The sequence below is a fragment of the Cygnus atratus genome, chromosome 12, assembly GCF_013377495.2.
Source record: "Cygnus atratus isolate AKBS03 ecotype Queensland, Australia chromosome 12, CAtr_DNAZoo_HiC_assembly, whole genome shotgun sequence".
Taxonomy (NCBI): Eukaryota; Metazoa; Chordata; class Aves; order Anseriformes; family Anatidae; genus Cygnus; species Cygnus atratus.
In genome coordinates, this window is record NC_066373.1 from 20,475,921 (window position 1) to 20,492,218 (window position 16,298).

Below are 16,298 nucleotides of genomic sequence, written 5' to 3' on the forward strand. Positions count from 1 at the left end.
ATTCTGGAAAAAAAGAAAAATTGTTACCTTAAGGAATTTCCCATACTTTGAACCAAAACAGAATTCATGGCTATGTTCTGGAATTATCTTGGTCCTTAGAGACCGAGAACCTCCTCAAAATTTACTGCTCTGGGAAGCTGCTACTCTAGCTGCTTTAGTGGTTGTTTCTAAGGTTAGACAAATTGGTGACCTTTTGGAGAGTATCGTGTTATCAAACAGACCAATCAACTCTTTAGCAAATGTGCAAGATTCATCTTCACTTAAGCATCTATGTGTAGAATTAAATTGAATGTCTCTCTAATACATAGATTTCGCATTGCATTTGCTAAAGAAGACATTTATTTGGTGTGTCTGATGCCTGGAAGAATAATCCTCAGAGGCATAGGACTTGATTTCCTGAGCAGGGCTATTGTTGTGCTTTATAATGAAAAGTAAGTACTTGGCCCTTCTGGGAATCAAAATGTGGATGATTCAGAATTAGCCTCCAAAATTTTGAGTGTTTGGATATGAATGGTAAAAGTATTAAAATTAAGACAATTCAGATTAGAAAGCAGATGTTAACACACACACACATGTGCACACATGTATGTACACACAAAGTTAGTATAATGGATTAAAATTCAGTTCTGATAAAACTGTAGAATGTAGGCTAACATATCTTCAAAGGTTGGTTAGTGCTTAAGGTCACAGAAGATTAATGCACATGAATGACAGTTGTTCCTGAGAGAGTCATCAGATGCAACTGTGAAAAGTCTTCTTTCCTTGAATCCCACTGAAGTTAAGAAAGTTGTTATAAACGTTTGATAGAACAAGATGGACAATTGCCCCAGGTGGTCTGAGGTTTGACCTCTACCACAAACGGTTGCAAGAAGCCATTTTCCACAGCGCCTTTTCGATTTAATTTATTTGCAGGATGACACTGGAATGGCTAAATCTTTGATTCCTTTGTCTCTCAGCTCTTTTACTCTGTTAGTAGTTCTAAGGAGATTAGGAATGCAGGACACAACATCGCTATGTACAAAGTTTGTATCAAATAAAAGGATTCAATTTTCTGCCAAGTTGGGGTTTAACCTCTCCTAGATCCTGAGTTGTGCATAATTAATGTATTTTCAATATCTTTCGGCATTTGACTTTCAGAATTCTCTCCCAGAATTAATCTTAAAGATGTTTCAGTATTCTGCCTTCAGGAAGACAACTTGCTTTTAGCTCATGCCATAATTTTTGGCTTCAGTTTTTGGATGTCATGTATCACTCTGATTAAATGTCTTTTTCTTGCAGAAGGCTATTCTCATAGGAAAAAAATCAAGCTATTATCTAACAAATGTGTGGCAGTTAGTGCTAGCGTGGGCTAGTATATTTTTAATGGCAGCAATCTCTTCCATTTTGTTGCATGTGAACAAAACCTCTTGCCTGCTTTATATCATCAAAGAGCTTGTCCAGATTTGGTGGTTTTAGGTTGGGTAACGTTATGATGGACGAGTTGACAGTTCATTAAACCAAAGATTTTTTCCATCCACAATAGTCTGTCTTCTGTGTATTTACTATTATTAAAGTCTGCACAATGGCATCTGTAAATAAGACATGCCCTTCCTTTCCACTAGCGTCAACGACTGATGGTGGATGCCTACTAACAGAAATAAAGCTAGAGTCCTGCTGAGATAACTTTTAATTCAACAACACAGTGTGTATAAGTACACTAGTGCCATTGTGAAAGAATGGCTTTTTTCCATTAAAGCAATATTACTGTCCCTGATACTCCTGCCTGTCAAATATGCTAAGAGACAAAACGTTTTTGTTTATCTTAGTAGCAATTCATGAACCAACTGGTAGTAAGTCGTAGGTATGACCTGTGCAGCTTTACATGCAGTAGCTAGCTTCCTAGCTTGTTGAGCCACTGTGATGTTTGGGATGTACATTCTTTGAAGATTACTTCTAAAGAAAGGCATCCAAATCCTTAATTCGAGATTCTGTCTATTCCTGTGGTGTTTACATTCCAGTATGGCAGAAGATCACTGAAAAAAGAAAAGATGAAAATGCACTTAAAAAAGGGTTGCTCAAACCAGGTCTCCTTCAAAGAATCACAGTCCTCCACCTCCTCCCCTCTTGTAAAGACTGGGATTAATGTTTTGTGCAGGAAAAAATATATATTAGTAGGCAATTTAGCAGTTTGTCACAGCACTATTAGTTAGAGAGCCATCCACGATGAAGTACTGGGCAGCACGACAGAGAGAGCTTCTTCCACTGCTGTAGCTGTCTTGTTTTATACTAACACAGCTGTGAAGTTATTTGCTTCTGTGCGTTATCTTGGTGCTATTGTTTTTACTTGCTACTTAAAAACTACAGCCTAATCAATTTCCAGAGTGCTTGCTGCTTTTTTGTTAATAGTTTCAACTGTATAATAAAAGGATCAAATATTTAAAATTGTTCGGATGTTACTTTATTAAATGCATTTGTAGGAGAATGGAATAGTTACTGCACGGCTTTCTTGTAGCATTGACTCTTCCAATTGTTTAGTTTTGAATTCACTCTACTTAAAATATGCAGCATATTTTTTTTTTGTGTGTGAATATGGCGTTCATTAAAGGGACTAATAACAAAGGCTAAAGCTTGGCACAGTGTGGATGTTATGCAAGCTTTTCCACACGCAGTTCTGCCAGCACCCCTCAATTCTGACCTGCAATAATACCCTTGCTATTCTAGTCCTGGGCCTTGCCTGAACAGCGGCTGCAAACTGTGTCAAATCATGTGTGTGTGATTTCTGTGATATAGACAAATGAGATCTTTAAACTCATTTTTGCTTCTGACCTTACAGTAAGTCATCGGTGTTTTTATAAACAATTTGAGCAAGTAATTTCTTAATACACCAGGCTGTAACAGTAGTAGTAAAAAGAAACTGATGGACTATTTCAAGGTAGACCAAAACCCTATGTTTGTATGGGAAGGTAATGATTTAGAAAATCTGATTCAATTATTGTTAGCTTTAAGAAATTTTGAGTGCACCTGTGGTGTAATTGGGATTCTCTGTCTTTATATGTTTGTAGCAAGTATTTATAGGATGCAGAAGGATGATTTTTTTTTTTTCAGATTAATTTATCGTCATAGAGATGGCATCATACACTCAGCCATCATTGTGGTATTGCAGCAGGAGTGAAAAGATCAGTTCCTTGAAAGGACTCGTGCCCCTGGAATTATATATAATTTTTTTTTTTTACGGGGTGTTAGTAATTTGAGGCAACTGTAGTAACTGTTTAGTGAGTGATCAGCAACATGTGGTATGTAAACTCTCGTAGAGAGCATTGCTTTAAATGCAGACAACACAAATAAGCGATCCCGCAGGCAAAACAGATTCACCTACACTTATGCAAATACTAAATCCCAGTAAAACATTAATTTTAAGATTAAAAATAGTCTTTCCACTACCCAAACACCTCTATAACACTGCATCTGTCCTTTAAAAAACAGTTTTATGAAGGAGCAGTTGAACCAAAATTGAAAAAAGGGGGCATGTAGCCTTTCAGGCTACGATGATTAGTATTAAGATGAGTTGCACTTTAGCTAGGCTGAAACTTGTTCGTAACAGAATGTTAAATACTTACTGAAAAGAAAGATTATGTCTATCTAGTTACACCATTCCTTGATATATGCACCATGTCAGAGTGCCATTGTCTCCTGGGTAAAGACTGAGAGTTCAAATACCCACTATCTCTCCCCTGGTGCTCCAAATGCTCTCCTTTGAAGTTTTTATAATCCATCTGTCATCTTCTAGCAGGGAGGGCACATGTTCTGTACCACTCAATTATAGAATTCTCTTTTGCCAGCTACAATGAGACAGGAAAGAATGTTATGGGTGGTTGAGAGAAACTGTCAGATATACTAAATTCCTGGGATTCATATGGATGATGTTATTCCAGTGTAGGAACACAGCATGTGTTATTGTTAAAATGTATTAAGGATACATCTTGTATTGTACAGTTTAAGCGTTTTGATATTTGCATAGTTTTGTTAATATTTGATTTTTATTTAAGAAATGGAGGCAGCCAAACAGTCTGAGGTTTGATCATTTCATTTGTCTCATGCAGCAAGAAGTGACCAAATATGCATATATTTTGGAATATCAAAAATTATCATGGTTTCTGTTACAATAGTGAAATGGAAAAATTGTATTGTTTTTGTGTAAGAGCTGTGGAACAGTGGAAGTGTTTATAGACTGGTAATATTTGCCATACCAATTGTTTGTATTATGATATGAACTGAAGGCCTGAAAATTATATGTACTACCATCTGGTGAAAACAGAAGTAGCATTTCATTATGTGGTGCATATAAACAATAGAAGCAGTGTATTCTGAAAGTATAGTTAATGTTGTGCTTAAAGAAATCTACCTTATAGGGACCTAGCTTGTCTGATAGCATGCAGGCTTTTTCGTGTGCTTAGTTCCTGGGGTGATTTAATTTGTTGTTTTATGTGAAATGAGTTTGATGATCTCAGCTAAGTCTCTAGTGGATATTAATTCACGGTGTAAGACATTCCACATAGTTTTGCAGAGGCTGGCATAATTTTCAAATTGTATGTTTTGTGCAGAGTAGGGTCAGCATGTGTTGGAACTGAATTTATTGGAATACCTAGTTTTTCAGGGCAGCTTTATGATGCCAGTACCTGCAAATGTTGTGTTACATAAATGCATATTCTGGCATGAGTCAACCACCCATTGTCAAATTCAGTTTTAAGTAGGCACCTTGATGGGATCCTTTTAAAACTCCAGTGGTGGACCAGAGACCATAGGAGTCTCCAGACGGTAAAGACCCCTTTGTGAGCTGAAATCCAGCTCCTCCAAATGTGTTCTGAGCAGTCGGCAAGACAACCTCTTGTTCAGGATGTATCTGCAGTACAAATACATCCTTCTCTTCCAAACAAACAGGAATTCTGCCATTTCTGGAACCTAGCAACTGCTTTCAAATAAAACTTACCATAGCAGTTTGTTATTTTGCAGCCCTTCGTCTGTTTGCCAGGTCCCCTGGGCTGGGGGCAGTGAATGGAAGGTGTCCATTTCAGGTCTGGGAGGTGAGGGGATCATCCTGGGGCTGAATTCTGGTCATCAAATCCCCAGATGCCCTTGTGCTGGGAACAGAAGGGAATATCTGTGTTTAGCTGATCTGGGGCAGTTACATTAAAAAGGGAAATAGCTCTTACAAAAGCTCCAGTGGAAAAAATCAATAGATTAGATAAAGCACTGTCAGAGGGAAGCTCATCCTTCCTCTTTACTGCACAGGACCAGGACACTGGGCAGAAGCAGTTCTGAAGGCATGGACTTCATTGCTGCACCTCACTTGGATCATGTTTATCCCCTTGGAGCTGTCTAATGTTTGTCTTATTCTTTTCCACCACCTGCTATTACCTGCTTCCTGACACTTTGTGCAAATTGTGCAAATGGAGGAGATTTTTAGAATTGGGCTTTCCTTTTTAGGTCACGTCAGTAGATCCCCACAGACATTCCAAGGAGAGATGGACATGAAGCACTCCTGAAAGCAGTGGTGTGAAGGACAGCACTACGTGACAGAGCTGTGCTTTTAAAGAGCAACCATTCCTAAATGAGTGTTTTTCCACAAGGCTGGCTTGTGTTGAGTTCCTTGCTGCATGGGCTACTCTGGCTAAACTCGTTGCTTGACCTGTGCTTGTGGAGCTCATTCTGACCACAGATGGGACCTGCTGATGCTCACCGAGTAACTGCAGTTTCCAAAGCCTTTTAGCTCTGAAATGGCAAGACTATTATTAATTACTGTGTCCAATCTTCCAGTCCTTACTCATGTGTTACTCCTATTAGTTTTGAGTTAGCTGAAACTTAACTCAGTCTATTCATGATGCTGACACTGGATACTGTGAGCTCATAGGTGGAAGCTCACTTGTGGTTTTGTTATGTAGCAGCCAATGCAAGCTTCAAAAACACTGCAGATTCATTTTTATATAAGCTTTACCATTAGTATGTTTATCTCACCTATATAGATGAAATATTTTAAGTATCAAGGAAATATTCCACTAATCCCATACTGTGATGTTTTTTCACATGCAGAAGCATTTTTTAAGCCAAGGTATAGTTCTTAATGTTCTGCTTGCTTTGTTGTTTGTTCTTTTCTCCCTTTTGCCCAGCTTTCCTTGCTTATCTTCCATTATTTCTCTTTAGCATTTTTTTTCGTTATTTCTTTCTCTTCTTTCTCCTTTTCCGCCTGTACCTTACAGGCATACATTAACAGTAGGAGCCTGAGTTGGAAGATTAACGGTGAAGAACAGGGTGTTTAAGTCCTAGCAGAAACTTCGTCTCTTATGCACATGCGCGCACATACAGGGAGGTGGGGGGGGGGGGGGGGAAGGTTGCTGTTTGCAGGACCTACTAAAACCTTGAGACCATGAAAAGTATTTGCGTTTACTCTCTTAATCTCTCTTAATTTTCACTGTGTTTCATAACGTCCACTCTGAGGGCTTCCACTGTGTTTTAAGCCTGCTATATCACAACTTCATGTAAATGGCAGTAAGAGGAAGTAGCCGTGTGGTAGTCGGTATGTTATGAAGTCAGGAAATCTTAAATTACTATTTTGATATAAACATGTCATATACATTTGTATTTATTTAAGCCCAGTTTTGTTTGAAACAAACAAAACCCACAACAGCAGCAGCAACAAAAAAAAAAACCACCCCCAATTTTTTCTTGAATACATGTATCAAGCCATGATTATAATGATACTCTTTCTATTTGCCTCAGTACTGGTAAAAAAAAATATTTATTCACTGGAATTTTCTAGATATAGCTATCTTAATCAACAGTGCAAAATTCTGTTTGCCCAAGCAATTAATATTTTTGATGGGCAAGTAAAATATGTGGTTTTCTTGCAGCTTGTACATCCTCCTCATGGTAAATAATGCCAAATAGATTTACTATCTGGACAGATAAATTTTTCATTATCGTTTGGAGGCCTGATTTAAAATATATTACTTTGAGAAATACAACATTGAGATTTTAACCAGCTGTATTGTGCTACAGCTTATTGTTCTGTTGTAAGGATGATGTGTTAATGTTTGAGTTCTTTATAAATTTCTGTGTTATATATAGTGAGTTTCCTTTGTGATCTCGTGTTTTATTAAGCTGGAAATTTATAAATATGTGAATTTTAAAGCCACTGGTCATTAGGTAGCATGTTGCAGTTTGGGATTTTTCTTGTTGTTTTGTTTTTAAGCTTAATGTTTATTACTGTCCTTTCTGTATTTTCCCAGGAGATTAAGGTCGAATTTTTTATGCATGTTGAAAAATATTCACTTATCAGTATGGGAGCAACTGTAAACAAGTGATAAAGTGACAACATTTACAACAGCAAAACTGACAGCATTTGCTTTAATTTTCTGCCATTTTTGTAATTATATCAATCAAGACCAAAACTAAAATGATATTTTAGCGTGCTGTAAGAAATGAGGAATTCAGATCTTAAAAGACCATTACAATTAGCTTTGAAACATTCACCATTTTAACATAATTGTTTCATATAGCTTATACGTCTTCATTTACAGGCAAATATTCTGTTGATCTTTTATAAACAAAGTAGCACCCATCTGCTTCTTGAGACACTCCTGGCGCCTATTCATTGCAAAAATAATACATGTCCTAATGACTTCCACATATTTTGAAATCTCCCTTTTGAAATTGGTCTTGGCAGATTATTTGCAGGTACTTGAGTTGCATCTGTTTGCAATTTTGCAAATGCGGAAGACTTTAATGTTGAGCACTGCAAGAGGGCTATTTTAATCCTCAGATAACATAGGCTGTCATCAAAAGCCACATTTATCTTTTCGAAGGTGGGGCAAATGTTTAATGTTAAAAGACAGTAAAAGGTCAAGGTCAAGGCTGAGGTCTGAATATTTTCCTTTCATAAAATTGTGTCTTTTGTCATCTACTTCTTGCATTTCTTTCATTTAAGTTTCAGCTTAGCTTCCCATTGCCAAGAGGATGTTTTGCTGATAAAATGAAAGATCAGGAAGAAAGTAAATCTGAAATAATTGTGAACTTCGGTCTGTTGTACTTATTATTACCATGTGGTTAGCAGCTGACCAACTTAAGCCATTTTTATTTACACTACAAAACTGAGCAGCATTGTCCTAGGAAAGTACAACTTTTCTTTTATTCGATCACTAGACTATGTTAAAATGGAGTTAAGGGTCTCCCTTCATTACGCAGAAGCAAGGAGGTAAGGTTGAAATGGCATCCTTAATGTACCTCATTGGGCCTTGTTATTGCAGCACATATGGTACACTATGAAGGATTACCAATTGTTAGAGGACCCCTGCAAGAGTTGGGCACGGTGGGGGTGAGTTAAGGATGACGTTTCAGCTTTAATTCCTCTCTCATTTTTGTATTACCATTTGACTGTTAGGACTTCATTATTATTATTTTTTAAAAGACTTAATTTTGTCTCTTGAACATTAAAAATGTGCCTTCCCGCACAAAAAGGACCAATGCTTTAATGCAGAGGGAATCATATACCAAAAGCTCTTAGAAACAGTTATTTCTAGGCAGCTACTTTCAGCTCATGTTATGCAGGGAGAATAGCTGGAAACCCAAAAATATGCCAAGGTTTTAACCACCATGAGGTTTAGTATGAAAGAGGACTGAACGAATGTTTTGTGCAATACACATTAGTTTCATGTTTCTTGATTAGCTCAGTGGTTATACGAGGAGCGTGCGTTTACCTAGGAACTCTTACTTGAGTATTGTAAAGTTTGCTGCACTTACAGTTTAACAAAATGGCTGCGAGGTAGTGGTTTAGGAAGGTTTCCTACTGCTCAGCAGCCACCTCTAAGGTGGAACAATAAAGCTATTTTTACAGCTCAATAGTACAGGACAGGAATAAATATATCAACCAGATAAAATTGCTGTGAGAACTGAGGTGGTGGGATGGTAGTATTTAAGATAGCATTTGACCAGGGGTTACAACTTCAAAAGTGTCTCAGGGAGCTACATGCCAGTGGCTTAGATCTTCTGAAGTGTGTAGCCTTTTGGATTTTTAGGTGCTTGATCTCTATTTTGGTGGGATTTGGGTGCCTGAATAAGGGTCAAGAGCTTGCATGCCTTTGAGTTTCTGGTCCTCTGTTGAGTTTTCAAAAGGACGTTATGCATGTCTCTTAAAAATATTTCCTAGGATGGTGAATTTAATATAATTGGAGTGCTATTCGATACTCTCAGATGTGTACTATGACCAACCAGAACCCTGCTTTTTGGTATTAAATGACAATTCAGCTTATATATCAGTCTTCTTTCTCTCTATCTTGGCACACTGGTTTGATGCTGTCTTATAGGATGTAGTGCCACCTCGTCTATCAGCATGCTGCCTCCTCATTATCATTTAATTATTTGTTTCTATTGCAGAACACTCGGGCCTACTCAGTGAACAGCTGTCTGTGCTGGGGTGGAGCTGAGTATTTGGGGAATGAGTAAGTAGAAGTAGTTGCAGTGATAGGATGGAGTAGTTGAAGAGTCTTAGCTGCTTAGAAAGATATTGTTTACTAAACTATGGTACAGGAAAAAGTGGCAGGTTTGGAGTTATTTTGTAATTTTTGAGGCAGAGAATAAGGAGTCATGCTGAAGGTGACAAGGAAATGATATTACCAATTAACAGTGACAGAAAGTAGGGAATGGCACGAGATTGAAAGTAAAGACAAGTAGTTCCGTTTTATCCTTTCCAATTTAAATTGGCAGAAACATAATTAGAAGAGGTGGTCTCGGAGGCAGATGCGCAAGGCTTGTATAGGAGACAGGTTTAGGAAGTAGATGCAGGTGTCATCAACATAAACTTGGAAGAAGAAGGCATGCGAGTAAAGGAGATCACCTAGAGAAAGAGAGGAGTGAAGAACATAAGGGTAAAACAGCAGGGTGACACCACGGAAAATTAGAGATGGTTGAGGCTGTTGTAGCAAATGAGACACTTCTAGGAACAATTTTGGGACAAAAACTGTGGAAAGATTGATTTGTGGAGCAGTGAAGTGATCCTGGTTGCTCTCCTGCTGAAGCACTGACATGGTTAAATTTGTTAAATCAGTTTGTTAGATCTGATGGGACAGCAGCACAAAGTGGTTATCTAGTAAGGAGCAATTGTCATGTTATTGTTCATATGCTTTGAAAAATGTATAGTGCAGTTACTGCAGCCAATTTTCAAATGATAACTTAGCCATTATCCTCACTTTTTATGGCTCAAAATATGAGTCCACATTATGGATTAGTGTTTTGCAAAAACAGCAACCTACCACTTAATGTTTATGTACTGCTACAGTCCGATGTGTGCTGATGGCCATAATAAATGATGTTTTTATATATCAAAGTTGTGTTATCCATATCTTCCTTACATCTTTTTCTCTAATCACTTGCCTCTTTTTCTCATTTGAGAAAGTTCTCTATGATCCTTGTTTGGGGATTCACAGGGGAGGTTAAGTGAATGGTCCATCTACTTCCTTGCACATTGGCAGTTGGGTAACAAAGGCGGCACCCGTCCCGGTTCAGTGCTCTTTAAACAGGTTTGTGCACTCGGGCTGCCCATCCTCTGCTCACCCATTTCTGCAGGCAGGGAAATGCTGCCTGTCTCTATGCCCAAAGGCATGCTTTTTTGTTGTTGTCATCATTGTTGTTGACAGTCATAGCAGGGTGATGCTCTCCTGGGAATTTCTGAGGCTGTGTGAATGAATAGGAGATCTAGGGTCATTGTAATGATCTTCACTTTCTTTTGCTGTTGCTTGAACTGGATATACCTAACCATTCTGCCTAAGAAGCAAGTCCTGTCCTCTTGTTGTCGCCTTATTTTTATTGTTTTTAGATGCATATTGATGTTCACCTGTCCAGATACCTTTACGGCTACTAATGAAAAAATACCTACATTAACAACACAGACACAAGTGCACCTTGGGATGAATGTATTATTTATAAAGACTTACCATCACACCCCTCACAGTTACATTTTATGCTGCTTGTGGGTGTACTCCTGTGTCTTGTTGGCAATGCAATTAGTTGCACTGTGGGAGATTTCCAGGTTCAAAGCCAGGCATGTAAAATCTATTTCACCCCTTTTTAATATGTGGGTCTTTTTGTAAATGAAAAGAAAAAACCCCAAATCATGACACCCCTTAACAAACAAAGCAGAATAACAGTATTTGGGAAAATCTTACCAAGTCTTATCCAGCCTCTATTGCTGCTGCTTGTGTGTTACAGCTCAGCATAGTTGTACTAGACCAGTACTGCTCTGCAGGTGGAAGTGTGAGGGCCATTGAACACTTTGAGTTTTTCCAGTGGATCACAATTACAGAAACATCTGTGCTAAATAACTTTGTGCAGATGCACTGTGAAAATTCAGTGTTCAATAGCCCTCAACATTTCTAATTTCTTACTTGTGGTGGTGTAGTTTAGAAGTTGTACGTTGGGTTGCAGTATAAAGCATATTGGAAACATTTGTGAAGGGCCTTTTTAGAATGCTTATGCTGCAGTGAAAGTACTCCCAAGCACTTTGTTTCTTTATTTAGAGTTATTCCATTTAAAAATTGGACAAAATGCATGCTAAGGATGCTGTTGATGTAATGCTGCATGAAAGTGCAGAGGTCTAGTATACTGCATGGAAAGAAGCTGAAAATCAAAATTTTGGGGAAAGTACTAAATTAAGGACAGGAGGGAAACTTGGAAAAGCTAGGCTTTAAAATTATTGAATGCTACAGGGAGATCATACAATTTGAAAAAGTTGAATGCATATGCTTCTACAGGAAATATACTCCCTACCTTCCATTCTCTTTCACCTAGGTGCTCTCTATATTACAACAGCAGGAATGAACTAAAATCTTCAGGAATACAGACGCAGTTCTGTGAATACTTTGGATGGTTCCAGGCTTATCTTCCATAAAACAGCTAAAAGATGTAAATGCAGGTAGTGTTTTGCTGCTGCTTTTTATGGGGCTGATTTAATCTTTAACATGATCCATGAAAATGCTTTAAACAGATCTTGATTTTAGTTTCAGCAGTGTCTGCAATGGAGGAATGATTTGCTGGAATCTTGTTCAATGAAACATCCACTGAGGGACTTTTAATACTTTTCTCCTTCATCAGGATATCAATGAAATTGTCTGGACTGCAGCTAACTATATATTTCAAATTTAAGCTTAGTCTGTTGGGATAGGTGGCAAAGGGACAAGTCATGTGCTCAAAGTAGTGTGATATTTATCCTGTGTTCCTTGTAGGCTGAGCTTATCCCATATCGTGGCAGTCAGCCCAGCTCAGCAAAAGCCATTTCCACTTCATTTCTCAATGTCTGATTTTGCTTCCATTGAAGTTAATGGCAACACTCCCACTGTCTTCAAGTGCAGAGGGATCAGATATTCAGAGAGGCTGGCTACACTTTCAGTGCTTTCATCTACTTGGAAGTCAAATTTTGTACTTAACTTCTTTTAATCTCTCGGAAAACTTAAGATTTACTAATTTTTCTCCCAACTATTTCTGTAGCCTAATGTTATGCGTTTCTGTGATTTCACCAATTAGTGAGAACTTGTCGTTAGTATTTTGTTTTGGTTCTTACAATAATTTTTAGTTTAATGTGAGAAGATAAATTTGTTTTTTATGATCAGATTTTGTTGTTGTACTCCAAATCATTGCAACCTATCCATGGACACAGGCTCTTGTTAACAAAGGTCTTAAAATGACTAGCCATACATAATTATTTGTGTTAATGAAATACTTGGCTGCATTTATGGTCCATTCAGAAACAAGTATGAGTCTGATAGATACAAATATGTTTTTCAGTGTGGATTTACATACATTTATGGATTAGAATCAGGCATTCCTCCTTTTATAGTCAGTGTAGGTTTAACTAGGTTAAAAGGTTTTCCTGAATATTCATCCAGACATTTATTTTGAAATAAGCTTCTGGTTTAAGTTTTGCACAAATTAAAAAGTACATAAAAACTGGAGGAGGAGAAGAGAAGCGAGTTGAAAGAAATGAAGAACTAAGTATATTTAAGTTTTATGGCTTATAAACCTCCAGATTTCAGAGCTTTGCAAAATTAAAAGGTTAGCTATGAATAACCACAATCAAATCTTTTCTTTTGTCCATATTTAATTCAAATGAGATTGCTCCATATTGACTTCTAATGCTAAAAGGCCACCCATCATGGAATCTCTGCAGCCAATGAAGCAAGCAAGTGAATGCTTTCTTAAATGATGCTAATCAGTCCAGAGAGGCCTGCCCTCTATCCCCATCAGTATTCTGTAATTCAGATGTGCTGATAACCTGAAATTGAATGTGTCAGTATGCAGACATGTGAAGAAAAAAGGAAACTAAAAGGCAAAAGAGGAGGCTATAGAGACAATGTTTGATTTTTTTTTTTTTTTACATCCAAGTGAAGAATAAAAAGAATAGTTGGTAGTTGTTCTCAAATGCTTACTGAGAACAGTACAAGAACATACAGAAAATTCATAAGTAGGCTAGACTCTCAAATTGTTTCCAAATTTCCAAACTGAGAGGGAATATTAAACAATGAGAAAACAACAACAAAACACAAACCCTAATATCCAAAATAAAATACACTTTAAAAAGAGGATTCTTACCCTTCCGATAGCTAGCAGGAGGAGTCAGTTGCTATCTCTTATACGTCTTGTTTTTTTTCCAACTTTAGATTTCAGCTGTTCTATATCACATCTGGTTTAAATTTTGAACAGACACTTTCATGTCAGATGCAGATTTTCTTCCAAAGAGTGACATACGTTTGCTGTTGGTATTAGACACTGTTGTATCAAAAATAGATTTTTTTTTTTTTTTAACTTCCTTTAATATAGAAATGATTTAACTTTCTGAAATAATTCTTGCAGAAACATTCTGGCCTGTTGTATGTGTGGAAGTGGAAGGCATATCTCTAAAGGCAGAATTAGGTCTTTTAAAATGTTCTGCTGTTTCTCATAGTGTACATTGATTGGAGGGGTTGCTTGAATTTGAATTTGGCCTGCTGGGCTTGGACTCTAGGTCCCCCTTATTTCATCCATTCAAAAAAAAAAAAAACATTGGAATGTATGTTCCATAATTTATTGTGTACATGCTGTATAAGCTTAATTGCTTTTTAAGATATTAGCAATGGAAGATGATCTCTCCGCTGACAGTTTCTGTCACAAATTTATAGGACAGAAATGATAATAATGGTCATGCACAGATGAAAATTGGGATGCCGAGAGGAGAAGGTTTGTTAACCACGTGGTGCTGATACCATTTCGTTACATGCATTGTAATCTGTGATGCATGGAAAACCATCTAGCTTTTTTCATTGGTGAGTAGCAAAGGAGGTGTGTCGGCATCTCCATTTTAAAAATGGGAGACAGGGACATCCAGAATTGGGATAACTTGGGTTTAGTGAGTGGGTCAGCTGGTCAAGCTGGGAAGTGAACATGGTCTCTTGACTGCAGCACTGTCTTCTAGGGTGTGCTGTCAGCCTTGGTTCTCTTCCTAAGAGCTCATCTGTCCTTGGAGGTAGCAGCCATCAGACATGCATGTGCAGCAGCTTGTGGAGCAGCTGCCTCTGTGCCTGGAGGGCTGCTTGGTGGCCATGGGCTCACCTGGCTCAGACCATGTACATGAGTATGAGTATGTTCATGACTATGAATTTAAAAAATAAGGGAGCTGACTGAAAAAGTAACAGAAGTTCCCAGTTTGGACACTGTATTTGTCATTCTGCCTGCTATTACAAGGCACCTGCAGGACTTGCTTTAGGCACAGTTAGTTAAGGTTACTATGGGATGGTAATCCTACCTATTGGAAAAGGTTGCTCTTTTCCAATTCCAGATAATTATTAGTGTACTTCTCAGGCTGGACTGAAAGGGTTTTAACAGGCCTTGGTAACCAGTTTTTGCTTCCAGAGGATTCTGGTGTGCACCTCACATGCTGTCTTAATTCCTACCACGTGCTGAGAGAAGAGGAGCGAAGTTTCTGTAGCTCACCAGCTCTGCTCACCCCTTGGCTGGGTGCTTTCTGTCAAGCATAGCTGTGAGCAGGGTACCAGATTCCTCACGGTTGATGGAGAGGTTCCTGTTGACTTGTGTGCGTATGGCCTAATGCTCCCACCATTAGCCTGATTTTCAGTGTGCTGAGAACTGCAGCTTTTGTTAATCAGTGGGATCTAAGTGTAATTAGCATTTATGAAGGGACCACTCAGACACGCTGCTGCCACGGCTTTCCAAGTCTGTTGATGGAATGGAAAGAGACCAAGAACCTCACCCTGTTCTCCGGTCCCCGTCTGCCACCAGGAGATTAGAAGGCTAGCCTGAACAGGATGGAAATGACATCCTGAATTTTAATTATTTATCTGTGCACTTTTTTTATATCTTTTCATTGCTTGGTTATTTCGTCTTATCTTAAAAATATTTATTTGAAATTGTCAGTGATCAAAGGCTTGGAAACAACAGAGCTGGATATGAATTTTTTTTTTCTTTGGAGGAAATTGGAGTGTCAGGATAATTCTTCTGTATGCAAACTTTACAAGATGAAACCAATCCAAACGTTACATCCTTAAGCTTCATTGTAGAAGGTTAAAACTAATGTACATATATATGATTTATCTACTATGAGAATTCAAAGAGATCTGGTATATCTTGTTTTTAATTCAAATTAACCAATTTTTACTTGATCATTTTATACACACATGCACACATACACTCCCTCACAAACACACATCTGTGTACTGAATTGATAAAGAAAGAACTCTGGTTAAATAATCCACTTTTGTCTGACAACGGAATCAGTTATAGAGGTGCAAATATGCAGAAAGCTATTTGGAAATGCATCCTCGTAGTTGTCAGGTTTTATTATGCAGGAAGGTGTCATGTTTGTTACGAAGCTGAGTGCAGATGGCAGAGTGGAAGAAATGGATCACTAATTTTAACAATGATTAATGAACAGAGATAGAAAATGAATTACATTGGACTATCGGAGGCAAGAAATATTTTTGAGAAAATTTTGACTCATCTGCTGTGCTGTTCTCTGTAAATTATTTTCTGAAATTCTATATGTTGTCAACAGTTGACTGCATTTTCCATTACTGTCTATTTCTGTTCTTAAGTACTTTTGTGTTATTAGGGATACATAATTTCAAAATACTAATACATTCCTGATTACTTAGAGAAAATATATGTAACTATAGGAATGTTCCAAAGGTTTGGCCACAAATGTCCCGTTTTATAGTACTTCCTCATTCTTCACCATTTTATCACTACATTAGAAATATTTAGTTAAATTCTGTTTTTTTTTTTTT